Source organism: Pteropus medius, unplaced genomic scaffold, assembly GCF_902729225.1.
Source record: "Pteropus medius unplaced genomic scaffold, Ma_sr-lr_union100, whole genome shotgun sequence".
NCBI classification, from domain to species: Eukaryota; Metazoa; Chordata; class Mammalia; order Chiroptera; family Pteropodidae; genus Pteropus; species Pteropus medius.
Window position 1 is genome coordinate 12,136,056 of NW_024349799.1, and position 23,664 is coordinate 12,159,719.

The window sequence follows — 23,664 nt, forward strand, 5'->3', positions numbered from 1 at the left end:
GAGGATCCCCTCCCCTCCAGCCCTGGACCCTCGAAAGGGCTTAATGCAGCCCTTAATGTACTGTCTTCTGCAAGATGCTCTTGCGAAAGAGAGCTTCCAGTAGTTGAAAATGTGACCGATCAGCTGTCTCCCTCCTGGAGATTCCTAAAGATGAAGATTAGTGTTTTAAAGGCTCTGAGAAGTCTGACAGCAAGGATTCCCAAACCTAATTGTCCAGGGGATCTTTTTTCCACTGAAGGTAGTTGGGGAAACATATCCTTAAGCCATGAACAGGGAAAAAGACAAGAAATCATAGGCTTAGTTCAGCAATTGTTGCTTTTATAATACTGAGGCTCCTTCCATTTGTGGTTCCTATTAAAATCTGGTGGGTTGAGGGGAAGCTGGTGACCCTGTATACTTACCCAGCACTGCAAGGTTGCCTTTTGTTGAGGGAGGTACTTTACAGAGGGAAGCGGAGTGTGTTCTAGGCACCGCACTAACGCTTAAAGACATATGTCACTTAATCCTTCCAACAAGATGAGGAAAATGTGCCCAGAGAGGTCTGTGTGCCTGGAGTCCTTGTGTCCTGTCCCCTCTTGGCCCTGCGTGCCATTTAGCCTGGTGCCAAGGGCATGCTCACTCAGGGTCTGCCAAGCACCTCATGACCCTGATGGTGGGCAGAAAACAATCCAAGAGAAATGCAGATGCCTGTGGGTGTGTTCGAGCCCGGGACTGTGGAAGGCAGGGGAAGGGCTGGGCTGTAGACAAGGAATGCTTTTTAAAACAAAAAAGGAAATGCTGGCTCAGAATGGAAAGGAAAGGAAGCAGCTTCCTGTTTCTGGTGCTGGCTTTTTGATAGGAGGAGCTCTCTCTAGCCCCTTGGCCTCGGCTGGCTAGGGCCTTTCTAGGTGCGCTAGCTGTGCGCTCCAAACTTCTACCTGTCTCAGAAATAAAGTGCCGGGTGCACTCCTTTTCATTTTCCCCAGATAACTGATCAAATGGACGTGTGGTTTCCAAAATGAATATTTATACATGTTACAAAATAGATATGTCATAATAGCTCACTTTTACTGCAAGCTTACTCCATGCCTGGCCCCCTCGTTAGGAGCTTATGTGGCATTTGTTCACAACCTTGTGAGAAAGGTTCTATTTTTATCTCTATTTTTGCAGTTGAAGAAACTGAGGTGCAGAGAGGTTAAGTGACTTGCCCAGAGTCACAGGCTAAGGAGAGACTAACCTGTGACTTGAACCAAGACAGTCTTAATTACCTGCCTCTTTTTCCTGACTTGCATTTGCAAACTCTTCTCCCAGCTGGGAAATCTATTAGCATAGAATTTTTTTTAAGATGGTATCCTTTGTCTAGCTCTAGAGGGCAGACCCAAAGCTGGGGCCAGGCCTCACTGATTCTTAGGTAAAATGCCTGGATTCTAGTTTACATTAAAACAACAACAACAACAACAACAACAACAACAACAACAACAAAAACCGTATTATGGAAACGTTCCAACATGCACAAAAGTAGAGAGAATGGTACGATGGAGCCTCACATAGTGATCCCCTAGCCTCAGCAATAACCAGCTCTGGCCAGTCTTGGGTCATCTGTGGTGTTAATGCTCTGAGTAAGCCTGGTTTTGAGAATGGTGGCTCTGGGCAGTTGGTCTGAAGGAAGCAGAGTGACCTGAGGATGTTGTCTAGTCCAGCCCTCAGCCTCCAGACAGAGCTGTATCTACCCCAAGAGGCCGGGAAGAATTTCTATACCTTTTCCCATGAAATGACTGTTTTAATTTTCCCCTGAAGCTTACTCATGCTTCTGGAAGCCATCATAGGAAGGCCACCTCATTCTGTAAGCTGAATCTCATGCTGCACCTGAAACCTGTTCTCAGCTGGAGTCAAGGAATGGTGCATGACCTTTCTTATTCCCACAGCACTTCCTGAGACTGAGATGAGTGGCTTTAATGGCGGCTGGCACCTGACCCTGCAGAGTCACACTGACAGTCCTGGTTTCTAGTCCTCTCCTCTCCCTGGCTTCAGTATTTCCTCTTCTACCTTTCCTCATTGCTTTACCCACATGTCATGAGATGAGTGTATTTCAGCCAACATTTATTAAGTGCCATTGTGTGTGTGCCCCGGGAGAAGAGTCGATGAGTACAGGCAGACCCTGTTCACCAGGAGCTCCCTGCGAACCCTCATCTATCTCCATGGTTCCAGCCTTGAAAAGGGATGCAGCACCTGGGGCTTCCTTGCCCTTCGTGGTTCTTCTCATGGTTCTGCTCCATCCTTCCTGAAGCCTGGTCTTGCTTACCATTCTCAGTTCTTTTTTCTGTGGTCTCTTGACCCCAACAAAGGTGGTTTACCGTGTTGTTTTTTGTTTGTTTTGTTATACTTTGCTTTTTGCTATATTGTTACAAGTGTTTCTCAGGCTCCATGTCACTAGCTGCTTCTGATCTCTGAGTTTGGCTTCCCAAGCACAGTCGTGATGTCATTATGGAAAAGGATAGTCTCAAACACTCAAACACTTAGACAGACATTGAGGGCTATGGTTAGGACTTCAGGGTATGCATGGGCCCTGGGTGGAGAAGGTCACATTCACATCCTGACTATTCCTTGCTAGCTCTGTGACCTTGAGCGAGATCCTTAGTGCTCTGAACATCAGTGTTCTTGTTAGTTAAAAGGGCATAAGAATGGTTTATTTTATACTCTTGTGAGGAGGTGCTGAAATACAGAAGATGTGCTGGACAGTTTAAAAATTCAATATTTTTAACTCCCTCTCATTACCATTACTCTAAAACACTTGTCCATGTTTCTCTGTTGTTTTTTTTTTCCCTTTCGGTCATTTTAATTGCTGCATGATATTTCGTCCAGTGAATGTGCTGTAATTTCTGTAATTTGCCAAAGCATTTCCCCTGTTATTGGACATTTCGGTTGTTTCCAGATTTCTGCTATTATAAACAACATGACTGGAATCATCTTTGTACAGGCACCTCTTTATTTTTGTTCCTATTCTGAATTCATTTCCTTGGGATAATTCCCAGGAATGGAATTACTGGGTCAAAGAGCATGGATATTTTTTGTGATGGTAGTTGCTGAACTGTTCTCCATTTTATGCTTTTTTGGATGATAGCTATCCTAAAAATTGTACTCCTGGGTGAATATCTCATATTTTCTTTGCAATCCATTTTTGCCTCTTGTCTTCCCCCGACCTCCACTTTTTTGGCCTTGTTAAACCATTCCCCATCTTTCTTTCTTTCCTTCCTTCCTTCCTTTCCTTTTTTCTTTCTTTCTTTCTTTCTTCCTTTCTTTCCTTTTCTTTTCTTTTTTTAAATTGCTTTATTGAGGTATAATTGCCAAATAAGGTACTTGAGGTATAATTGCCCATCTTGAATTTGCCATTTCTTTCTTTCTTCTGTCCATTCATTCAGCGACTGAATGAATGAGCATCAACCAAGTGCCAGGCACTGTTTAGGCACTGGAAAAAAAAGAGCAGTGAAGAAGACATAGCGGTTCCTTTAGTGGAAAGAGAAAGATAAAAAACAAGACAATAGACAGAGAAAAGTAGCATGAGAAAAGAAAACTAGAAGTGGGTTAGAGCAATGGGGGTGGGGAGAAAGTTGCTACTTTAGATGGGGTGATCAGGGAAGCCTCCTTCCCAGAGAAGGTGACATTTGAGCTGAGTCTTAAAAGATGAAAAGGCAGCAGGCTTGTGAAAACCTGGGTGAAGAGTATTCTAGGCAGAGGGACCAGCATGTGTAAGAGCCCTGAGTCAGAAATGGACTTGGTGTGCTCAAGTACCAGAAAGGAGGCCAGTATGCCTGGATCACAGTGGGAAGTGGTGGCCCCTGAGGCCTGTGGTAAGCCATGAATAGTTGGCCAGGAGGTCAAGGAGGTAGGTAGGGGGTTGGGGCTGTTTTCCTAAAATTGGGCCATGGTAAAGAATTAATGTACTGATTCAACAAATATTTGTTGCCTTCCCACCCGCCTTGCTAAGTTATGTTCCAGGCGCTGTTCTGGGATGTAAGAGTGAATGAGAATGTCAGCTCAGTGGGAGAGTTTGTAGATGAGTAAACCTATAGAAGGTGCCGGTAAGGTGTAAATGAAGGCCCATCATGGCACACAGCTGACTCATCTCTACATTCTGACGTGTGCAAGGACTCAGGAAATGTTTCTTGATTTGAACCAAGCTGTGCTGTATGCTGCCAGCTTCCCCTGTGTTAACTGAAACTTAGTTCTTCTCTGCTGTAAGGCCTGGCAGTCTGAGCCTGCAAGGGAAGGGGCCCTGAGAACTGAGGCTGCCAGCTCAGAAGCGGGACTGCTGATACCAGGTATGAGTATCTAGGTACCACTTATGAGAAATAAGACTGAGGAATAGACTTGGGAAACCCCCTTTTTACTGAGCTGCTCTGCCCTGCCCCAGTCTTCCCTGACTGGAGACTCTGATTTGTGACATTTGTTGGGAATATAGACTTTTCATTATTTTCTTATCTTAGGATGGGGCAAAGAGTGCAGATGTGAGGTCTGAGCAAATATTTCAAGATACTCAACTTTGGAACAGCCTAGAATGTATTCACCTAGTGAGCTGTGACCCCATGTCAGTTCCAAAAAATGGGCCTGGTGGAAGAAATTGGTTGCCATATTGTTTGGAGGAGGTCAAATGATTCCTAAGCTACAGGGTGCTCTGATGCCATTGAATTTGGGCCAGCTTTGACCAGAGTTAACGGCTTTCTGGGTTCCTTGTGTGTGAGCTTGTTGCCAAATGGGCAGGGAAAGCCAGATCCTAGGAATGTAATAACATGGGCTCTCTATGTCCTCCTCCCTCAGTTATGGCTGACCTAAGATAGGCTTGTCCAATTTTAACATTTCAAACTTTTTATAGGATATCTCTTAGTTGGCTATTCAGTAATGATAACTTGATTAGCCCACTTTGTGGAAGAAGAAGTAAGGCTCCAAATTCTAGTAATTGGTAGAGCTGGGGTTCAAATCTAGAATTGTCTGAATTTACATTTGTGTTCATTTCCTTGCAGCCCTCAGAAGTCCGCTTGATCTTGGACCTTGTCGCAGACAGAGAGAAGTCAGAAAAGGCTTTGATAATGCTCAGCGTTTGGGCAGAAATAATGCTTGTGGAGAAGAGTCTGAAAATCTCCACTTTTCCTCGCCCATTTGAATGAGGTTACCTCAAAGTCGTAAACTGGATGAGATGGCTGGAGTGTTGGAGTCTAGATTAGCAGGTGACCATTTCCAGAAGAAAGGTGGTGATGGCTCCTGGCTGAGAAGGAAGATGAGAGAGGAGCATCCTTGTGTGGGATGGGGGTGGGGAGGGGCTGCCGGTTCAGAACAAAGGCTCTTATCTGATTCCATCTCAAAGGACTTGGCTTCTGTTTTGAAGCACTCTGGTTAGAAAGGCATCATAGTTGGTAGCACTGGGGCCTGAAGGAGATGACTTGTAGACATGGTTGTAATTTAAATGTTGGTGGCAATCTTAGGAGAAAAAGAAAAAAAAAGATGACAAGTCCCTTGGGAGATTCCCCTTGGTGACCCTGACTCACCCTGGCAAGGGGGCAGAACGGGGCAAGGAAGAATCCATCAGCGAATGGAAACTTGTCTTTTTAGGGGACAGGAAACTTTTTCTGTGTGGTTGGCCTGGTGGTTTATGAGGAGAGGTGAGCATTTGAGACAAAGTACTGGGCAAGTCTTGCAACTTCATCTTTGACAATTTTGAGTTTTAGGAAGTAGTTTAAAAAAAAAAGAACAAAAAAACTAAAAGTCAAAGACATCGTTTACTCACAGTACCTGTGTGCTGACGGCCATGTGGGCTGTGATTTGCCAGGCGACTATTGGAAATTGGCGCATTTGCACCAGTTCATTTTGTACCCTCCCCCACCTTCGGCCCCTAAACCAGAGGGGCTTCTGAGTGTTCTTAGAAAAAGACTTAGATGGCCTCAAATGACCAGACCTTATCACGGGCATCTAACAGCTTAAACTAAACTTCCTCTCTGGCACTGTTTGGTTTAAGCAGTTTCCTGGTCTGGCAGGATTTGTTTTCTTAGCACCCAGCTCGTGAAAGCCCCAGTTCCACTTGTCACAGCAAACTGGCCCCTGTCACCCTGTGGCTGCCAAACTAGGCTGTGCTTGTGTTCTGAAAGTCTGCCCCGCTATTCCTTGGGGGAAATAAAGTAGAAGTGGGCTCCTGAGGTCAGCCCACTGCTTGGGCTCACTGCTCCTGCCTCCTCTTCCCCATTTTGATAACGGGGTGGATGCTTGGCCTCGTTCTGGAAAGCTCTGTGGGTTCATGGGACTCATCTGTATTTTGATGAAAGGCCAAGGGGGTGAGCAGACCCTATTGTAGGGGAGAGCCCAGGTTCTAGTGCTCAACAACCTGGGTTCAGACTCCACTCCCTTTCTGATGGAGCTGTGTGCCTTTGGGCAAGTTGCTTAACCTGTCCGAGCAATACTTTTCTCATCTGTAAAATGGGGATTTTAGTAGGATTGTTGTTTGCAGTAAGTGAGATGAGCCATGTAAAGCACAATGTCTGGCACAGAGTAAGAATTCTTTTATATTTTATTACTATTTGTTTTTTCAACAAGTATCTAATAAATACCTATTATGCACTGGGTACCCACTATGGGCTGGGAACTCTTCTAAATGTTGGGGAAATAACAGTGAACAAAATGGACAAAAAATGTTGGCTTTGTAACTTAGGTTTTGGCGTCAGGAGGAGATGTTCAGACCATAAGTGAATAGGTAAAATATATTGTTTGTTAAATGGTGAATGTGGTATGCAAAAAATGAAATCAGGGAAGAGTGCCAGGGGCAAGGAGTGGTACAATTTTAAATGAGGGATCAGGACGGCTTTGCAGAGAAGGTAATATTTGAGTAGAGACCTCAAAAGGGTGCTGAGGGATGCCATGGGGATATATTCAGGAAAACTTTCAGCAAGTGCAGAGGCCAAGGAGGTGTGTCTGGGCTGTTGAAAACCCTCTAGGAGGCCGGAGTGCGGGGGGCCGAGGGAGGGGCTGAGAAGTGCCCTGGATGAAGCACTTCAGGAGGCGCAGCCCTCTGGTGCCTGCACACAGATGACCCTGGGTCTGGAGCCTAGGAGCGAGGAGGAAAGAGTACTGAGCAGAAGGTTGTGAGAGGTACGAGGCGGGCGGGTGTGTGGGCTCTTCAGAGGGCCCGGCCTCTATCCTGTAGAACCTAAAAAGGATTTTGAAACTCAACTCCTGTTTCTTACTAAAACATGGAGTTTGGGGGTTGGTACACTTACTAACCTGCTGTCAAAAACCCTGTTGCTAACTTATTGAAAGTGCGCTTGGGAGAGAGGCCTGTTTCTGACCTTGTGAGTGGGCGGCAGAGCCTGGCTGGGGCAAGCTGTGGCTCTGCCATCCACTAAGGGTGTCATATGGGCGAGTCACTTTGGTTCATTCCACAAGCTTTTGAGCACCCATGAGGATGGATTCTGCCTGCACCTCTCTGGTCTTCCTCTCCTCATCTGTATCTCCAGGACAACAGCCCATGCTTTGACTCGGCCCATCCTCCCAGGGATGCTTATCCTAAGGTAATCATTCAGTAGAAGAAAAAAGCAAAACTTCTAAGGATATTTGCATTATCTGTAATATAGAAAAACAAGTGGAACAAGGTAGATATCCAAGGCGAGGGGACAGTTAAACATAACTGTGGTTTTGCACACGATGGGTTGTTTTGCACACAGCCATTAATTATAAAGACTGGGCAAAAACCATGACCATATTTATGATGTTAATTGAGTGAAAATATATACAGTGCAATTTGCACATATGCAGCATTTTTAGTTATGTAAGTATATAAAAATATGTCTGCAGATGGAAAAAACTAGAAGAGAAATGAGTTGTGGGGGGGGAAATTCCTTTATTATTGTTGTTATTCATTCATGCATTTATTAAAGGAATAAATATTCGAGTGCCTGCCACACTTGAGGCACTGAGTTGATTCTCAGATATGGTGGTGGACCTGACCAGAGACCCCTGCCCCCTGAGGTTCCACTCTCATTGCTCAGCCCTCTTCCATTCTCAGTGCTCAAAGATCACCCGTGTGATGCAAAACTCAGACCTTCTAGAATAAAAATGAGACTTGGTCCCGCAGCTTCATCCAGAGCGTTTGGGCCTTTGTTGAGCCAGTATTGGGTTGGGTTGAGAAGCAGAGAAGTTTCCAGAGCTGCCACCCCTCCTGAGGGTAGTACAGTTTCTAGCAAGCAATCCTGTGGGATTGGAGCCTTCCTGGCACTGAGAGGGCTCCACAAGTCTTGGCTGCCCGACTTGAGCAACCCTGGGGTGCCCAGTCAGCGAGTCATGATCTAGCCAGCCTTCTGAGAGAGCACCCCTGTCCTCCTGGCCTCGAGGTCTTTTGCATGAAGGGCCATCCCAGAAAGAAGAACCACTGTTGTGGGCTCTGTCTCCAAGGTGCCAAATACTCACAGGGTCAACATGGCCTGTGATGCCGCCCCAGGAAGCCGGGGTTGCCTCGGAGACACTCATGTGGAAGTGTTGGACAGCCACTTACAGCTCCATTTACAGCTTTTGCTGCCCACACTCTGAGAAAAGTCCTGTGGGTGTTAGGGCAGTAGTGGTGGTGAGGGGGACTTTTATGACTAGAGCAAACATTTCTTGAATGTTCTCTGTCCTGGGCTCTCGGATAGCTCTGAGAATACTGTATCCCACCGGTCTTTCCAGCTGCTCTGCGAGGTCAATGTAGTTCTCACCTTCATTGATAGAAGAGAACCGAGGCCTGGAGAGATGGATTAGCTTCCCGAAGTCACAGCAGTGGTTTCAGAGCTGAGATTCAATCTGGAGTCCGGTCGATGACAGAGCCCACGTGCCTTTGCAGTTTCTGAGTCACAGCAGGCTCTGCCTTGGAGATGTACTAAATCTGGCTTCACAGAGTAAAGTGAAATCAGTGGACCCCTCTCTGCCCCAGACTCCCGCTCATCCCTCCCAGAATGTCATTGCCTCTCTGTGGTAGTCCCTCTATTGCCACACTAAATGCTTTGGGATAGCCTCCTATTCTCTAAGAAGGGTGCCTAGAGCCCTTTAGCTCTAAAGGAAGGATTTCCTGTCTCTTTAAGGACAAAGACTGTGCGTGACCTCTTTATCCAGAAGTTTCAGGGCCTAGTACAGTGTTTGGTAGATAGTAAGTGCTGAGTAATTAATGAGGGCGTACTGTGCTAAATTAACTTCATGATATTCTAGAACAATAATGTGGTTCACTGGAAAGAGCCTCTAGGGCAGGAGTTGGGGATATGGCCCCTGGATCAGACACTCTAGGTTTGAATTGTGCCTGTGCTGGTGACCGTTTTCAACCTTGGTCAAGTTGTTTTACTTTTCTGGGTGTCAGTTTCTTCATCTGTAAAATGGGGACAATCACGGTACCTGCCAGTTAAGGCTACTGTGAAGATTAAATGAGTAAACACGTAAAGCGCATGAAACAGAGCTTTGCACATAGAAAGCACTTGATAAATGCAAGTTGTTGTTTACTGTTATTGTTATTGTCATGTATAAGGTTAAGTAGTGCTGGACTTCTAGGGTAGACTCCTCAGCTCCCAGGTTTGAGTTTTTACCCTATCTGTGGCTACAGAGTCCAGACCAAATGCCACCAACCCCCATGACCTCCCTCTACCCCTGTCATGGAGCTCTGTTGGTAGCATGGGGTGAGGGGCTTATCTCCCCAGGAAGATTGGATGTATTTGGAGGCTATAAAGTCTTGGGCACAGCCAGGCCTGAGTCCCAGCTCTGTCACTCTGTGACCCTGGATAGGTCCCCTCACATTCAGGAGCCCATTTGCTAATGTGGGCAATGAGACCTATCATAGGTACTTCATGGGGTCATTCCTGGGACAAGAATGGGATCACTGTCGTAAGACAAAGGGTGCCATGGGTACTCAGCAGATATTCCTCCCTCATCCTGGAAGGCAAGGACCACTTTTCAAACTGGTGAGTTTCCCAGAGCCTGTATCAGTGAGGGGAGGCTGCATGGACAGCTGGTTTCTTTTTCTAGCTGCAGAACCCGAAGCTGAGTTGACCTCTCCACATCTACCTCCCCTCTCTTTGTTCTTCCTTTTGTTCATTCTGGGGCATGTGCTGTGAGGTAAGGAAGGTGTCTCTCTTCGGGCAGGTGGCAGAGACGGGCTACTCTGGTTCATGCTGGCCCTCCCCTGGCTTTCCCTGCTCAGACCGTCCCCGCCCCTCCTTTTCCCCTCAAACACTTCCATAGGACACAAATGGACTGTGATTCAGGCTTCTTGTTAAAGGTGGTTACCTCAGACCTCCGCGGGGGGTGCTCTCCTGCTGGGTCCCCAGGGAGTGTGGTGGCTTCTTGCTGGAAGGCAGAGGACGCAAGCCGCAAGCTCAGGAGAGAATCACAACTTCAGTTGGGTATGAGGATCACCTGACTGATGGGGGGCAGCCGCACCACACAGGTTGGGACTGATGGTTGGGAGTGACTGCTGACATTAGGGGTGACTGTGCTTGTTGCTGGGGACATTGGGTTAGATGACATTCTCTGCAGGACACTGACCAGGCTGGCGGGGTTTGAGGGGAGTGGGTAGATGAGGGTCGTGGAGAGAAATCCAGAGCATGGGAGCCTCGTAGCCTTGGTGTATGTGTGTGTGCTTGTGTGTGGTGGGATCTTGGCGAAGTTCAGGGAAGGATTTAGTGGTAGAGAGTTGCTTTACAAATGTTAAGTCAGCTCATGTCGGCCCTCTGCTGAGAACTCTCCAGTGACTCCCATCCCACTAGGTATCAAAGCCGAAGTCAAGGCTGTGGTTTCTCTCCTCCCCATTCTCACTCTGCCTCAGCCCCACTGGGCTCCTTTCTGTTCCTTGAACAGATCAGGCATGTCCAGTGTTCCCACCTTGGAATGCTCTTCCCCCAGTGCCCACAGGGCCCACTCCCACCACTGAGTGAGCAACGGCCTCTCTAACCACCGCGTGTGAGAGGGAACCTCCCCACTGCTGTCCCCTGCCCAGCTTCATCTTCCCCACACGCTTTGTACCATCACCACAAACTGTGGGGTTTTACTTACTTGTCGACTGACGTCTCCTTTCACTACAGAAAGTTCTAGAAGGGTAAGGATTTTTATTTATTTTATTCACCGATGTATCTCAGCGTCTAAATAGAGTAGATTCATCAGTAATATTCAAATGAATGAAAGAAAAAGGAAAGTAAGTTATAAAGAAAACTGTCAACACCTAGTGCAGTTTGGCTGCTGGAGCCCAGTAGGACCCACTGAGTAATTTTCCAAATTTGGAAATTGAAGCATTGTAATACCAGTCAAGAATCCAGTGCATGTGGGCGAGAACTGTCTCTTAGTAGTGTGTGTGTGTGTGTGTGTGTGCCCCCGCGTGCCCGCGCCAAGTGCTTTTGTGTCTGTCAGGGTAATGCTGGGTGTGCCCCAGACTTCTGTGGTTAAGGTTGTAATAATCCTCTGATGTCAATTTACAAAACAAAACAATCTTGGACTGAAACAGTGTATTACCCCATTAGCTATTGCTGTTGACTTTGTTTAAATCTCTTGACCTTTTTTCTTTTTTTGGTTGGGGGCTGGGGGTGTGTGGGGGGGTCAGATGTACCAGAGACATTGGACTGAATCCCTGATCAAAGTTTTGTAAATTAGACACTCAGTTTTGTTTAAAAATTCAAGTAGGTTTTTTCTTAAAGTAGAAATTTTCTTCTGGGGTCTTTAACAGAGTTCTCCTGAATTTTATTAAACATACTGCTGTGAGTTATCTCTTGGACCACTGAGATGGGAGGCTTAGAGCCTTGGTTTCTGGCTTTGTGACCTGATGGCCTTGAGCCTCAGTTTCCTCATCTGTGCAGTTGAGGGACTTGGACTGGCTGATTTTCTTTGAGGTCCCTTTCAGCTCTCTACTTCTGTTTCTCATGGGCCAACCTAACAGCGATAATATTTTAAGCAACGAAGGCATCTACACTTTGTGTGTAAGATATTACTTGCGTGCTGTGGTCTCACAATCACAGATCAGCCTCATGCTTTCCTGTTGGTGTGCTTGGCGCCTGCGGAGCTACCATCCTCTTGCTTGCTCCCTGGTTGGACAGCGTGATGCACAAGGCCACAGCATTTACATAACTGGTATATACCATTCCACCCTAACTCATCCATGCGAGAATTTTGCTTCAGTCTCCTGCCTTCATCAAAACTGTAGGTTTTATCCCCAAAGTTTGAGTCTAACGGCATCAGACTTCGGAGTTGATTGGGTTTGAATCCTGAGTGCTATCAGGCTAGCTATGTGTATTGATCGAATGCCTTATGTTGAACCTCAGTTTTCTCATCCAGCAAATGGGGTTAGGAGTTTTTCATAGAATGGTTTTGAGAGTTAAATGTGACAGTGCATGTAAACTTTTTGGTACAAAGTATAGGTATTGTTGATGGTGACGGTGCTAAAGAACTACTGTCGTGTGGAAGTAAAGACTATCTCCAAAAGCTGACCAGAGGTAATGAAAGCTTGGGAGATCTATAATCTATAAAACAAATTTCCGAATGTAAAAGATCTAGATTTAACTGTGTTAATGCTCCTTGGCTATAAAACAGCCCCCAAATCGGGGATTCAAAGGAAACCTGGGGAAAGCCAGCATTCAGTTGTGTAGGCAGGATAAGTGGGCAGGAAGATACCTGCCTTGGGTGGCTGGCCCCTCAGCCCATCCTGGGATTGCAGGAGCAACTCGTGCTGTAGAGCACCAGCAAAGCGAAGGAAGGGTCATCTCTTGAGTTCCTGAGGCCAAGGGTAGGCTGAGCACTTCCTTCTGGGCTGGTAGCTCAATGCAGCAGGCATGAGGAACCCATTATTTAGGTTTCTAAGATGCAAATTCAGTGAAGTTATCTGAATTTTGGGTTAAGGACCAACTAGGATTTAAAAAGAATTTTGCCCCATGGAGGTTAATTGCAGTATTATTTGGGTTGATGAAGAATTGCAAATAACCTAAATACCCAATATCCTAAACATACAACCTTGGGATATTGTATAAGGAAAACTGTAGCACATTTAGACCTATTGACTTTTAAAAATACCAAAAACTTGCTGTGAGGAATTACTGCTTGAAAAAGTGTTCATAATATATCATTAATAGAAAAAAACAGGTTAAACAGTATGACACCAATTAATTATTAAGAATGATATAAGTGGAGGGAAAATAGAAAGAAGGCTGTATATATGCTTGTTAATGGTGGGTGGCTTATCCCTGAATAGTGGGTAATTAACTTATTTTCTTCTTGGCGCTTTTTTTTTCCCTTCTCAATTCCTCCCACCCCCACCCCCACCCCCAGTAAACATACATTTCTCATATATTGGGGGTCTGAGTGGATTTTAATGTACTTTGAAATATTACAAACATTTCTCATGTTTTATTTTTATGCCTACTGTAAAGTTTTAACCATTTGGTTACCCAGACCTTCTCCCCAAACTTAATGTGAATATCTGCTCACATGATGTGGCTAGAGTCTACAGATCAAAAAATAGATCTTTTAAAAAATGTGTGAACTAGGAGCTCGAGATGAGGAATAAATGGAAAATTCAGAGCGACTTGTTGGTGGGTTCTTTGAAGTGAAATTGTGTTCCTAAAAATAATCTAAAACTAGGAAAGAGAAAGTTAGACCCTATCAGCTCAATTATGAGTGGCATAAAAATAACAAACAAGTGCTTTTCCTCTGTGACTTTACATGTCATTTCATTCTGAGATCATTGGACTAATCTTCTGTTCTAAACAAAATTCTTCTTGAGGGAACCATTTGAAAAGGCTGAGATGCATTGAAAAGGCTCTGATGTGCTGCCCAACCCCTCTTCAGAATTTAGTACCCCATTCCAGCTACCACGAGTGATGACTTCCGACAGCTTATAGCTGAGTCCCTCCCCAGGAACTGTCTTCAGCTGAAGGGAGCTTCCTCTCCCAAGGTAACTCCCATTCAAAAATGCAGTATAGAGTCTGGCCCCCTGGCCTCCATCTGGGACAACTCTGAGGGGTCATCTCAGCTCCAGAGTTCTGCACCGGTCTGGCTGAGACCTCTGTTGCAACTGAGTCATAGTCCAGCCACCCCTGTGCCCAGGCCTGCTTCCCTCATAGTGTTGACTGCTTTTGCGTGCAAACCTCCATTTCAGAGTCTTCTTTTTGTTGATCCCTCCCTTAGACCCCTGATTTACAGTGAGTCGCTTGTGGAGAAGAAAGTGGGATCTTCCTCCTGGCCCCTAGCACTCCTCGCTGACAAGAGGAAGGAGGGAGATTGGCTCTCAGGATTGCAGTCCGGTGACTCCTTGCCCTCTCACCCCATTCAGAGCCACCGGCTGAGATTCTTGGGGTCCTCTGTAAAAACTGAAGGCTGCAGATATTGGTAGGGACCAGCAAATCTGCTTACTTCTTCACTTGTGCCTCCCTCCATGTCTACCTCCTGCGCCTACTTACTGTGGCTGTTCCCAGAGACTGTCCATGACTACTGGGAACAGACTGCCACAAGCACTACCCTCCAAAGGCTTGTGGGTCTGGACCTGAAAGGCCTCTGCCTATGCCCAGAATCTGTGGCAGCCCTGTGCATGGGGCCATCCAAGCATTGGGCTTTACTGTTGCACAGCTCTCAAAATGTTACCAAATCAAGTGTTTTTTTGTTGACAAGTTGATGGACAAATGGAGGACAGTTGATCTTTAGCATTTGGTTGTGGGCTACTCCTCATGCCTGCAGGTCAGAGTCCTACCTCTTCTATGTGACACTTCGCCTGCCTCTCAAGCCACCTGTCTGGCTACCTGTCCCCACCTGACGCCATCCCTTGAATCTTAGGGCACAGCCATATTGAATGTGTTCTCCCAGAGTGCCTTGCTCTTTCACGTCTTTACTGGAAATGCTGGAAACTTCACTCTTGCCCTTTTCTCACTGTATTGGCATGGTGCATTTCCTAGCTGGACCTCTGGTCTCCAGACTTGCGCTTGCATACCTGTCAGGAAAGAAATTTTGATCATGTGTTCCCAACATGGGTATTTTCACTTCCAAATTGTATACACATACTGCTGTGCTATTATAGCATGCTCATGATAATAATGCATCTACAAAAATAGATGTTTAAAGGGATGAGATAAAGAAAGTTCTGTTTTCTTCAGGCACCCCGCCCCTGCCCCCCCGCCAGCCCAGGGCCTCTGGACTGGGACAGGAATTCCTAGATCGAGAACTCTTTGGGGGCTGTTGGGGATTGTGTCTCCCCTGCATCCTCCAGGACTTTGCTTCCTGGAGGGAAGTTAGTCTTTGGGTATGAGAAGCATTTGCTGGGAAGCAGACAGTGCGGGGAGGTTTGGGCGTTCTGATGTTCCTGGTCAGTTCAGTGTTGAAGGCCCCCTCAAAGAGCCACCCCCAAGGAGGGTGCCGTCCTGTTCACAAATTGCAGAGTGATAATAATATCACTCACACTATTTATTTGGTAAACATTTATTGAGCACCTAATATATGCCAGACACCGAAATTGGGCTGCAGGACATCACCTCAGGGAGCTCTGCCCCCAGGAGAAATTGGCCGTTGATGCACAATTCTTGCCCAGCGTGCTGCAGGAGGGCACCTGAGGAGCAAGGGGTACCTGTGAGTGAGTGGTAGGAGGTCAAGGACTGCTTCTCAAAGGAGGCGGTGCTCGATCTGAACCTTGAACCATGCCAGTTGGAAGAGCATGGAGGACATTCTGGGCAGAGGGTGGGCATCCTGGGAGCTATCTGCCGTTTATCGGTGCTGTGGTACAGCGAGTGGTACCTCTCATCTGGAAATGTCTTGTGCACTCTCAAGATCTTTGAAGAAGTCGATGCGACTGAGTCTCTTTAACGATACTCCCTTCCCTGTGGAGTTTAGGGATTTACGGCCACCTTTACAGATGTGGATACATCTCAAGGAGGCCTAGGGAATTTCCCGAAAAGGACTGGTGGCCTAGATTAGGGCCTAGGTTAGAACCCCCTCCCTAACCCTTCAGCCCCGCCCCTGCAGGAAGGGCTGGCTCTGCTTTCAAAGCAACGTGAGTGGGGAGGGAGGTCCCTGCTCCCTTGGGCCTTTGTAGAGCTGGCTTTCTGTCAGTGGGGGTTGAGTGTGCCAGGTCCCCTCTCATTGGAATCCTCTTTGCCCAGGCTGTCACCCTAGCTTGGTGTCAACATGTGGGTCACCAGGGCCCTTGGTCTGAAGCTGAAGCAGACAGGGCAGCATCATGGATAAAGTCTGGAGCATCATGGATGGAGTCTGGGCTCTTGGTTTATTTGGAACTCTTCAGGAAATGCTCCCTCTTTGGCATCTGAGAGGGAGTGGGAAGTAACAGGCCTGCTTGGCTCCTTTCCAGGAGAGTAGATTTAGTGGAAGCCCAGAGCCCACTAGAAGGAGAGCCCTTGTGGATGGGGCTATATCTTGCTTGGTGGGTGGGGAATGGGATTTGGAGCCAGACAGACCTCAGTTTGCCACTTGCTACCTCTCTAACTTTGGACAAATTACTTACCCCCAAAGCCTTGACTTCCTCCTCTGTAAAATGGGATAACAACAGGCTATCCCCACATGACTGCTGTGAGAGCTAAATGAGATACTGTGTGCAAAGCGCTTAGCAGCATGCCTGGTGTATTAAGCTGTATAGTAAGCGTTCTCCAAACATTAGCTGTTCTAATTACTCAGGGTGCCTGGAGTACTATTTCTTGAAACACTATACGAACTCGGGTTTGTTAGCATTTGTTAAATAAAGAAGTATGAAAATTTCGATCGAGTTGTTCCTGGCCTCCAGTAAATGAAGCAGGCATGGTAGATTTTTACTGCAGGGAAAACCACCCGGTTTTCTGAACTCCCCCTGGCTCTGAGGTTTTATGATACTACTGCACAACCCTTAAGGATTTTCTTCAATGTAAACACTGACAAGGGTGGTATTTTACAACTGGAGTCTGGTTTGGATCCTGTGCCCACCCGCTGGCTTGCATCTGGGATCTGAGGCTGTTGAGCTGGTAGGTCTGGTGCTTGGTTGCTGGCAAGAAGCTATCAGGGTAAGTGCTTGTTCCCCCGAGATGTGGTTATGACTGCAAAGTGGCCAGAATGTGGAACTCCTCCAGTGGTTTTTCTGGGTGGTGGTTTGTGAATGCTAAGGACAGAGGAATGGCCATGCAGCTGACAGTGCCTGGAGGGTCAAGATGGGAGATGGGAACCCTGGAGCCCACCCGCCTGCCCACCTTTGTGTCCACAGGCTAGAAGGCAGCAGCCCAGAGACACGGGATAGGGAAGTTTCGGAGCTAAGGGATCCAACTTTGACTGGGACCCCTTGTTTATACTGAGGTTGGGTTAGAGGCTCCAGGAGGGCTTGGCCAGGCCAGTCATGTGGTCCTTGGGTTTGAGCAGCCTGAGAGCCCTTGGTTGAGATGTTGTGGGTAGAGAACACTATCCTGCTCTTGGACACTTAGTTTCTCTTCCTGAGTCTGCTACTCATTTGCTGTATGACCATGGATAAGACACTCATATGCTCTGGGCTGCAGCTTCTTCAGCTGTAAAATGAGGAAACTGGCACCTTGGGTACTTTCTCGATCTATGATGCTGAAACACCCTGGGGAATTGCCAGGTTTTTTTTTTTTTTTTAATGTGGTAACATATATTAAAAAATTATAAAGGATATATATAGAGTTAAAGTAAACCTCCCTCACACCCCACTCCACTGCCCCCCAGTTTCCTTTCTCAGAGGCATTCACTTTGAAGTTTTTAGAGATTTTCTGTTCATATGCACCCATAAAAGTACACACGTTGCCACCTTTATAAACTTTAAATTGTGAAGTATCATATATCCAAAAGCATGTACAAAATGTTTGTACAGTTTAAAGAATGTTCAACTGAACACCTACTTAGATTGAGAAAGAAAATTCCTAGGTCTTAGGTGGGAATCATTTACTGTGTTCTTTATCCCATTTACTCAAGTGAGCATGCATTTATGTTCTTCTGTACTCTTAAGAAAATTATTGTATCTGGGAGATTAGCTTACGTCAGGACATATAGAGCTGTCTTGTTCTTCTAACAGCTGCATAACATTTCCTGTATATGGATGTATCATTATTTTATTTTATTTTTTTACAGATCTCCTCTTGATGGATATTTAGGGTGTTTCCAATCTTTTGCCATTATCAAAAAATGCTGCAGTAATTTTTCTGTCTTCCAGGAACTGACATTAATCAAAATATGCTGTAATCGGTCCTATTGCATCAACCTCCCTATCAGTCATTTCCAGAACAATATGGAAACATTCAAAGCAGGGAAGCCTTACATGGCTCTGGTGTTTTAACATGTCGATGTCCTGTGCGATTCTTCTTGTACCTTCTTGGAGCCAGTGTTACCTGTCTGATGCCACATTCTTCCGGAAGCCGCTCGGGACCGGGTCTCTGGGAGAGCGTTGGATCCCTAGTTGGGCATATGCTGTGGGTGCTGGAGAAGTGAGCTGATGGGAACTCAGCTGCAGGCTTCACTCCAAGCAGAAAAGTTCCTTTTCTTTTGATTATGCAATGTCCCTGAGAGGGGCCTGGGTCTGCCCTTCTGCTTTTCTTCGTCTTTCCGCAGATGGAAATGAGGGAGGGGGACTGGTTTGGGGGGTTCAAGCCCAGGCCACTTTCCTTTTCCTGCTTCATCTACCTCTTTCTTATTTCTTCTTTCCCTTTTCTCTCTCTCTATTCTTTTTCCTTTTCTCTTTCTTCATCCCCGCACCTGTCCCTTTGAACTAAAATTCCTGGTAAGCTGGCTGATTCCTCCATCCACACGTGCAAAAGTTCTGGCTGTTCTTTCCTTTCTCTCCCAGTTCTGAATGTGGACAATACCCTGTTATTTGTAGAAATCATGGGGTGGTACGTCCTAAGGTTAGAAGTCAGTGAATTGGGGGCCTTTTGCTTCTTCTTTCTCTTGTCGAGTGGATCTTTTGCCTCTGGTCTCTTCCTCCCCCTGCAGGGTGTGTGGCTGTGAAATGGGGAGGGCAGCTCAGGAACTGAGTCAGAAATATGGATGATGGCCCTTGGGTTTGAGGATGGGGGGCTGGGAGTCAGCAGGGTCCTCAGGGAGAAGAGGAGGTACAGGTACCTTCTCAAAGTGACAATATTCCCTTGGTTCATAAGTCTGAAAGGCGATGACCCAGAAGGCTGACCGATAAAGAGGCCAGTAGGTCTAGATCTGGAAGCATTTTTATATTTGTGGGTCTGTGTGTGTCTGTGTGCTCAGCCTCCTCACTGGAAGATAGTAAATTGCTGAGCAAGTAAGTGTGTGCACTCCAGAATTGGATCACCCAGGTGTCTCCAGGCTCCGTATTTTATCAGCACATTGGAGGGTCCTTACAAAAATCCCTTTTCTAAGTCTCAGTTTCCATATCTGTAAAATGGGGCTGCTGATGCATTAAATGAGGTTATCCTTATGAAGTGTTAAGCACATAGTAAATACCGCATAAATGTTAGCACTTATTAATATCTTTTAGGTGGTTTTCAAATATTCTAAGCAGAGCAAGCCTCCTTTCTTTCTCTGGTGAAATCTTCCATGGAAAGCCAACATAGGAAGGAGAGGAAATGGAAGCAGCACTGGGCAGTGGGAGTGGGACAATGTGGGTGGCAGGGGCCCAGGGGTCTTTCTGCTGAGTCCCTGAGCCTCTTTCCTGTGGTTCAGGGAGCAGTGTGTAACTCTTTAGAGATAGTCGAATTGTGCAAATTGGTACTACCTTTTTGGATGGTACTTTGACAGTACTTATTAAAACTGAAAGTATATGTTCCTTAGGATTCAGTAGTCCAACTCCCGGGAATTTGACCCTGATAGAAACCATAGCCTGTACACATACAGGTATGTGCACAAGGCTGCTCACTGTAGCATTGTGTATCGAAGTAAAAAGAGGCACCTAAGTGTCCACTAGTGAGGGAAGGGTTGAATCAATTATGAAATACCATATGACTGTAAAACGGACAAGGTAGATCTATTGACTTGTCTTGGAAAGATTTTCATAATAAGTGTAAAAAAGTCAGGTGCAGAACAAACAATACATATGGTGTATTCCTATTTTTTAACAGCAAGTGTATGTGTATCTATAGCTCTGTGTGTAGTCACAGACACACAGAGCACTCTACTGCTCACCAGTACCGGAACCTGCTGGGAGGGTACCAACCGCACTGCTAACAGGACTTGACTTTCGGAGGATGGAGGGGAAGCTGGCATTTCTTGCTTTATGGAGTTCTTCCCTGCCCCCAGAAAGACTAGCGCTTGGGGTAATTTTGCTTTCTAGTTTGATGTTTTTCTCCAGATTAAAAAGAAAGAGGCCACCCTAAAGGTAAGAAAACAACTCCACAGTGGGTGGTAGATTTGCCCAGGGTCACACCTATCTTCTCAGGAGGACCTGGCCATGGATGCAGCTTTGATGTTATTAAAGCCAGCCTGGTAAATGGAGGCCCCTGCTTCGCCTTGCTTTTCCCCAGGCAGGCTGGCTCTGTGGGCTGTGTTCCTGATCCACTCTGCTTGCCATCTGTTGAGGAAGCAGTTGTTAGGCTGTTAGCAGTGTCTCCCCCTCCCTCCCATGTCTAATTTAACAAGCTACCCTTCTCTCAGTAGGCCTCACGAAGGCTATGGGCTCACCTTTTAATTATTTACAGGGGTCGGCCACCTGATGAAACTCCTTTGCTGGAGACAGACAGTACTGACAAGTAGCTTCATTGCTCGTTGGGAGGAGAGAAGAGACTAGGAGGGTGTGTGCAACAGCTAAGAGTGGGTGGCCTCGAAATAGAAATTCATGAAGCATCTAGGAAGGTAATTTTAAACACTGATAATCTCTAGGCTATGGTTCCCGGGTGAACCAAGCTGAAGACAGCTGACCCTGCACAGGCAGGCAGGCTTTGCATTCCTGTCAGTCTGAGGAGGGCGCGATCTGCTTAGTGCACCTTTGCATTGCCCTGAAATCTATTCAGAGCTACGCCCACTTGTTCCCAGTGCTGGATTATTTCTCTAGGAACTGTCGGGCGTCCATTAGTTCTTCAATCAATAGACCTGAGCCCAAATGACAGCCCTGCCTCTGACCTACGATGTGACTTTGGACAAGCCACTTCCCTTCCCTTGGGCTGAGTTTCTAACACTCCTAAATCAGTGCATCAGACAAAGCCAGTCCTATGGTCTGTCATAGCTCTAGTCATAGTTCTAGAACATTTTCTGGTAATGTGCCCATATGTGCTGTTTGAATGGAGAGAGTCATAAGCTAGGCAAAAGGCCCCAGGAAGTCAAGACCCTCATGCCTTAGTGCTTGATGTCCAGCAGACCTGGACGTGACATCTGATCTGTCGTCTGCATTAAGACTGGCCTGGAATCTAGAGGAGGTGGGACACATTTTGAGCCTATGTTCCCCACCTGTAGAGTGGGAGTAACAGTACTTCCTTTGCAGGATGATGAGAATTTGTGAAAATATCGTTAAATTCCTGGCACGTGGTAGGTGCTCATTAAATGGTATTATACACTTAGTACTTGGCATTTCCAACCTGACTTTTTGTCTTAGCTGGAAAATATGTTCCGTGGGGGGAGGAAAATGGGCATTATCTTGCTTCATAGATGCTACTTCATAGAAAGCATTGGCGCTGGGACTAACTAACCTTTCCCAAAGCAAGTGTGTTCTTTCATCATTCTGATTTTAGTTAACATTCACTGAGCATTTACTATGTACTGTACATGATGCATGTGACAACTCTAATCTTGAATCTTTGGGAAACCTATTAAGTAATAAGGACTATTGTCCCCATTTTATTAATGAAGAAATCTAGGCTCTGGGAAGTTATGTGACGTGCCCAGGGCCACACAGTCAGTAAATGGTGAAGCCAGGATGGAGCTACATCTTTCAGATCTGAGAGTCTTCGTCCTTAACCATTATGTGTGCTTTTCCGAACAGGGAGGTGCATTAGGGGACCAAAATGAACCCTTGGTTAGTCAGACAGGAAATAATCCACTTGAATTCCTTAATGTAGTAGATTTTCTAAGTCACAGACACTGACAGTGAGCTCAATACGATACTTAGGGCTTGTCAGACCTTGCTAGGTGGTAGAGTCCCACAGCCCACATGGGCCAGATGATTGAGTTTTCCATCTTGTTTCTTGCAAGTGACCTTGAATTACCTAAAACTCAGGGAAATGTGTTCTTAATTTGCCCTTTTAACAATGCTGATTTTTCTACCTCTAACTCAGATTTAAATAACCCTTCCTTCTGTGTTGTCACGCACTTAAAAAGAAGCATCATAAAAAAAATCCCAGTCCTCAACTCCCTGTAATTACGGGGTACGATGGAGAGGGAGGGGCACTGAATAGGAAACAATGGGATCATCGGAGCATTCTAAGTGGCACTGGTTATATTCGGTAGCAGGGTTGAAGACTATGCCCGTTGCTGGGAAAGTGGAAAAGAAAAACAGCCCCTGCTTCGGCCAAGAGGTTTGGCTGTTGAGTGTATTCTCTTTAATTTAGGGCACCTGAGGTTCCCATTCTGTGGTGTGATTGGCTGGGTTCTCACCGCCTCTTCCTCTGCCTGGCTGGAGAGAAACTTGGGGCTCGAGGTGGTTTGGTTTTGTCTCTACCACTCAAGGCAGCTGCCGTCAATGTCGGCCTTTGATGTTTGCCAGGGTTTGGAGCAGAGGCCAGGAAATGCTCGCGGGTCACTGTAAACTGGAAACAGGGCTTCTTCTCCCCCTCCTCTTCTGACAGCAGGAGAAAAAAGTACAAAGAGCTTCCAGGAATAAGAGAGGGATTTTTCGTTTTAGGCCCTTCAGCAAACACTTGAACTTTGAGAGGGAAATTGCCATGGGGTTTGGCGTGGAGAATATAAAGGCTTATTCCTAGGGAAGGCGGGCATGATGGGAGATGACAGACGTAGGAAGTGCACTTTGCCTGGCAAGTGAGCACGGCGGGGCCTGTCGGAAGTAAAGAAGGGAGGGGAACAGCAGGTGGCAGTAACTGGGAAGCTCACCTCTGGGGTTAACTAGAATGCATCTATCCCAGATGTTAAAGCAAGTGAAAGGGATGGATTTCACCTGCCTGGGGGGGTCACATGCCTGAGCAGTGCCTCCAGTGGACTCAGGGATGGGGTCCCTGCCTCGCCGCCAGTCCAGCCTGCCTCGACTCTACAGGGTTAATGTTTTCTTAGAGACCTGTTCAGGGACTGGTATTTTGGATTCCGGAAACATGAAAGAACAGGTCTTTTAATTTACATTTAAAATCAATAAAGAACAGGAAGGAGAATTCTGGCATTTATACCATTTAAAAGCCAACCAGATAAAAAGAAAAATCTTGGTGGCACTGTTCCCTAGTCGGGCTGGTAGCCCTCTTGGAGTTGATGTTCTCATAATAGAGACTCCTTCTCTGAGGGCGCCATTGGGCGGCATCCTTTGTAGGTCCTCCAGGAAGCCAGTATTGGACCCTGGCCGATGACTCAGTGTGGCCTGCTGGGTGGCTCCCTCACCTGGAAGGCGGCCCTGGCAGTGTCTCTGGGCCCAGCCCATGAGCAGGTGCCCCAGGTGATCCTGCTCAGACTTGTAGGCCTGAGAGACGGAGGGAAGGGTCTCCCGGACAGTGCAGGTCTGAGATGGGGCAGCCGGTAAGTGGGGTGGCTCGTAAGTGGGGTGGCTCGTCGGGGAGCCAGGGAGGGCTTCCTCTGGGCGGAGGCCTCAGGTGTGTACAGTGGGTGTGAGTTCTGCTTGCTGCT

At 46.6% G+C, this 23,664-nt stretch overlaps 1 protein-coding gene across 1 annotated transcript in view; it reads left to right on the plus strand.

Moving 5' to 3' along the window:
• KSR1 (kinase suppressor of ras 1) overlaps positions 1 to 23,664 on the plus strand; it is a 144,246-nt gene that overhangs the window by 9,685 nt on the left and 110,897 nt on the right.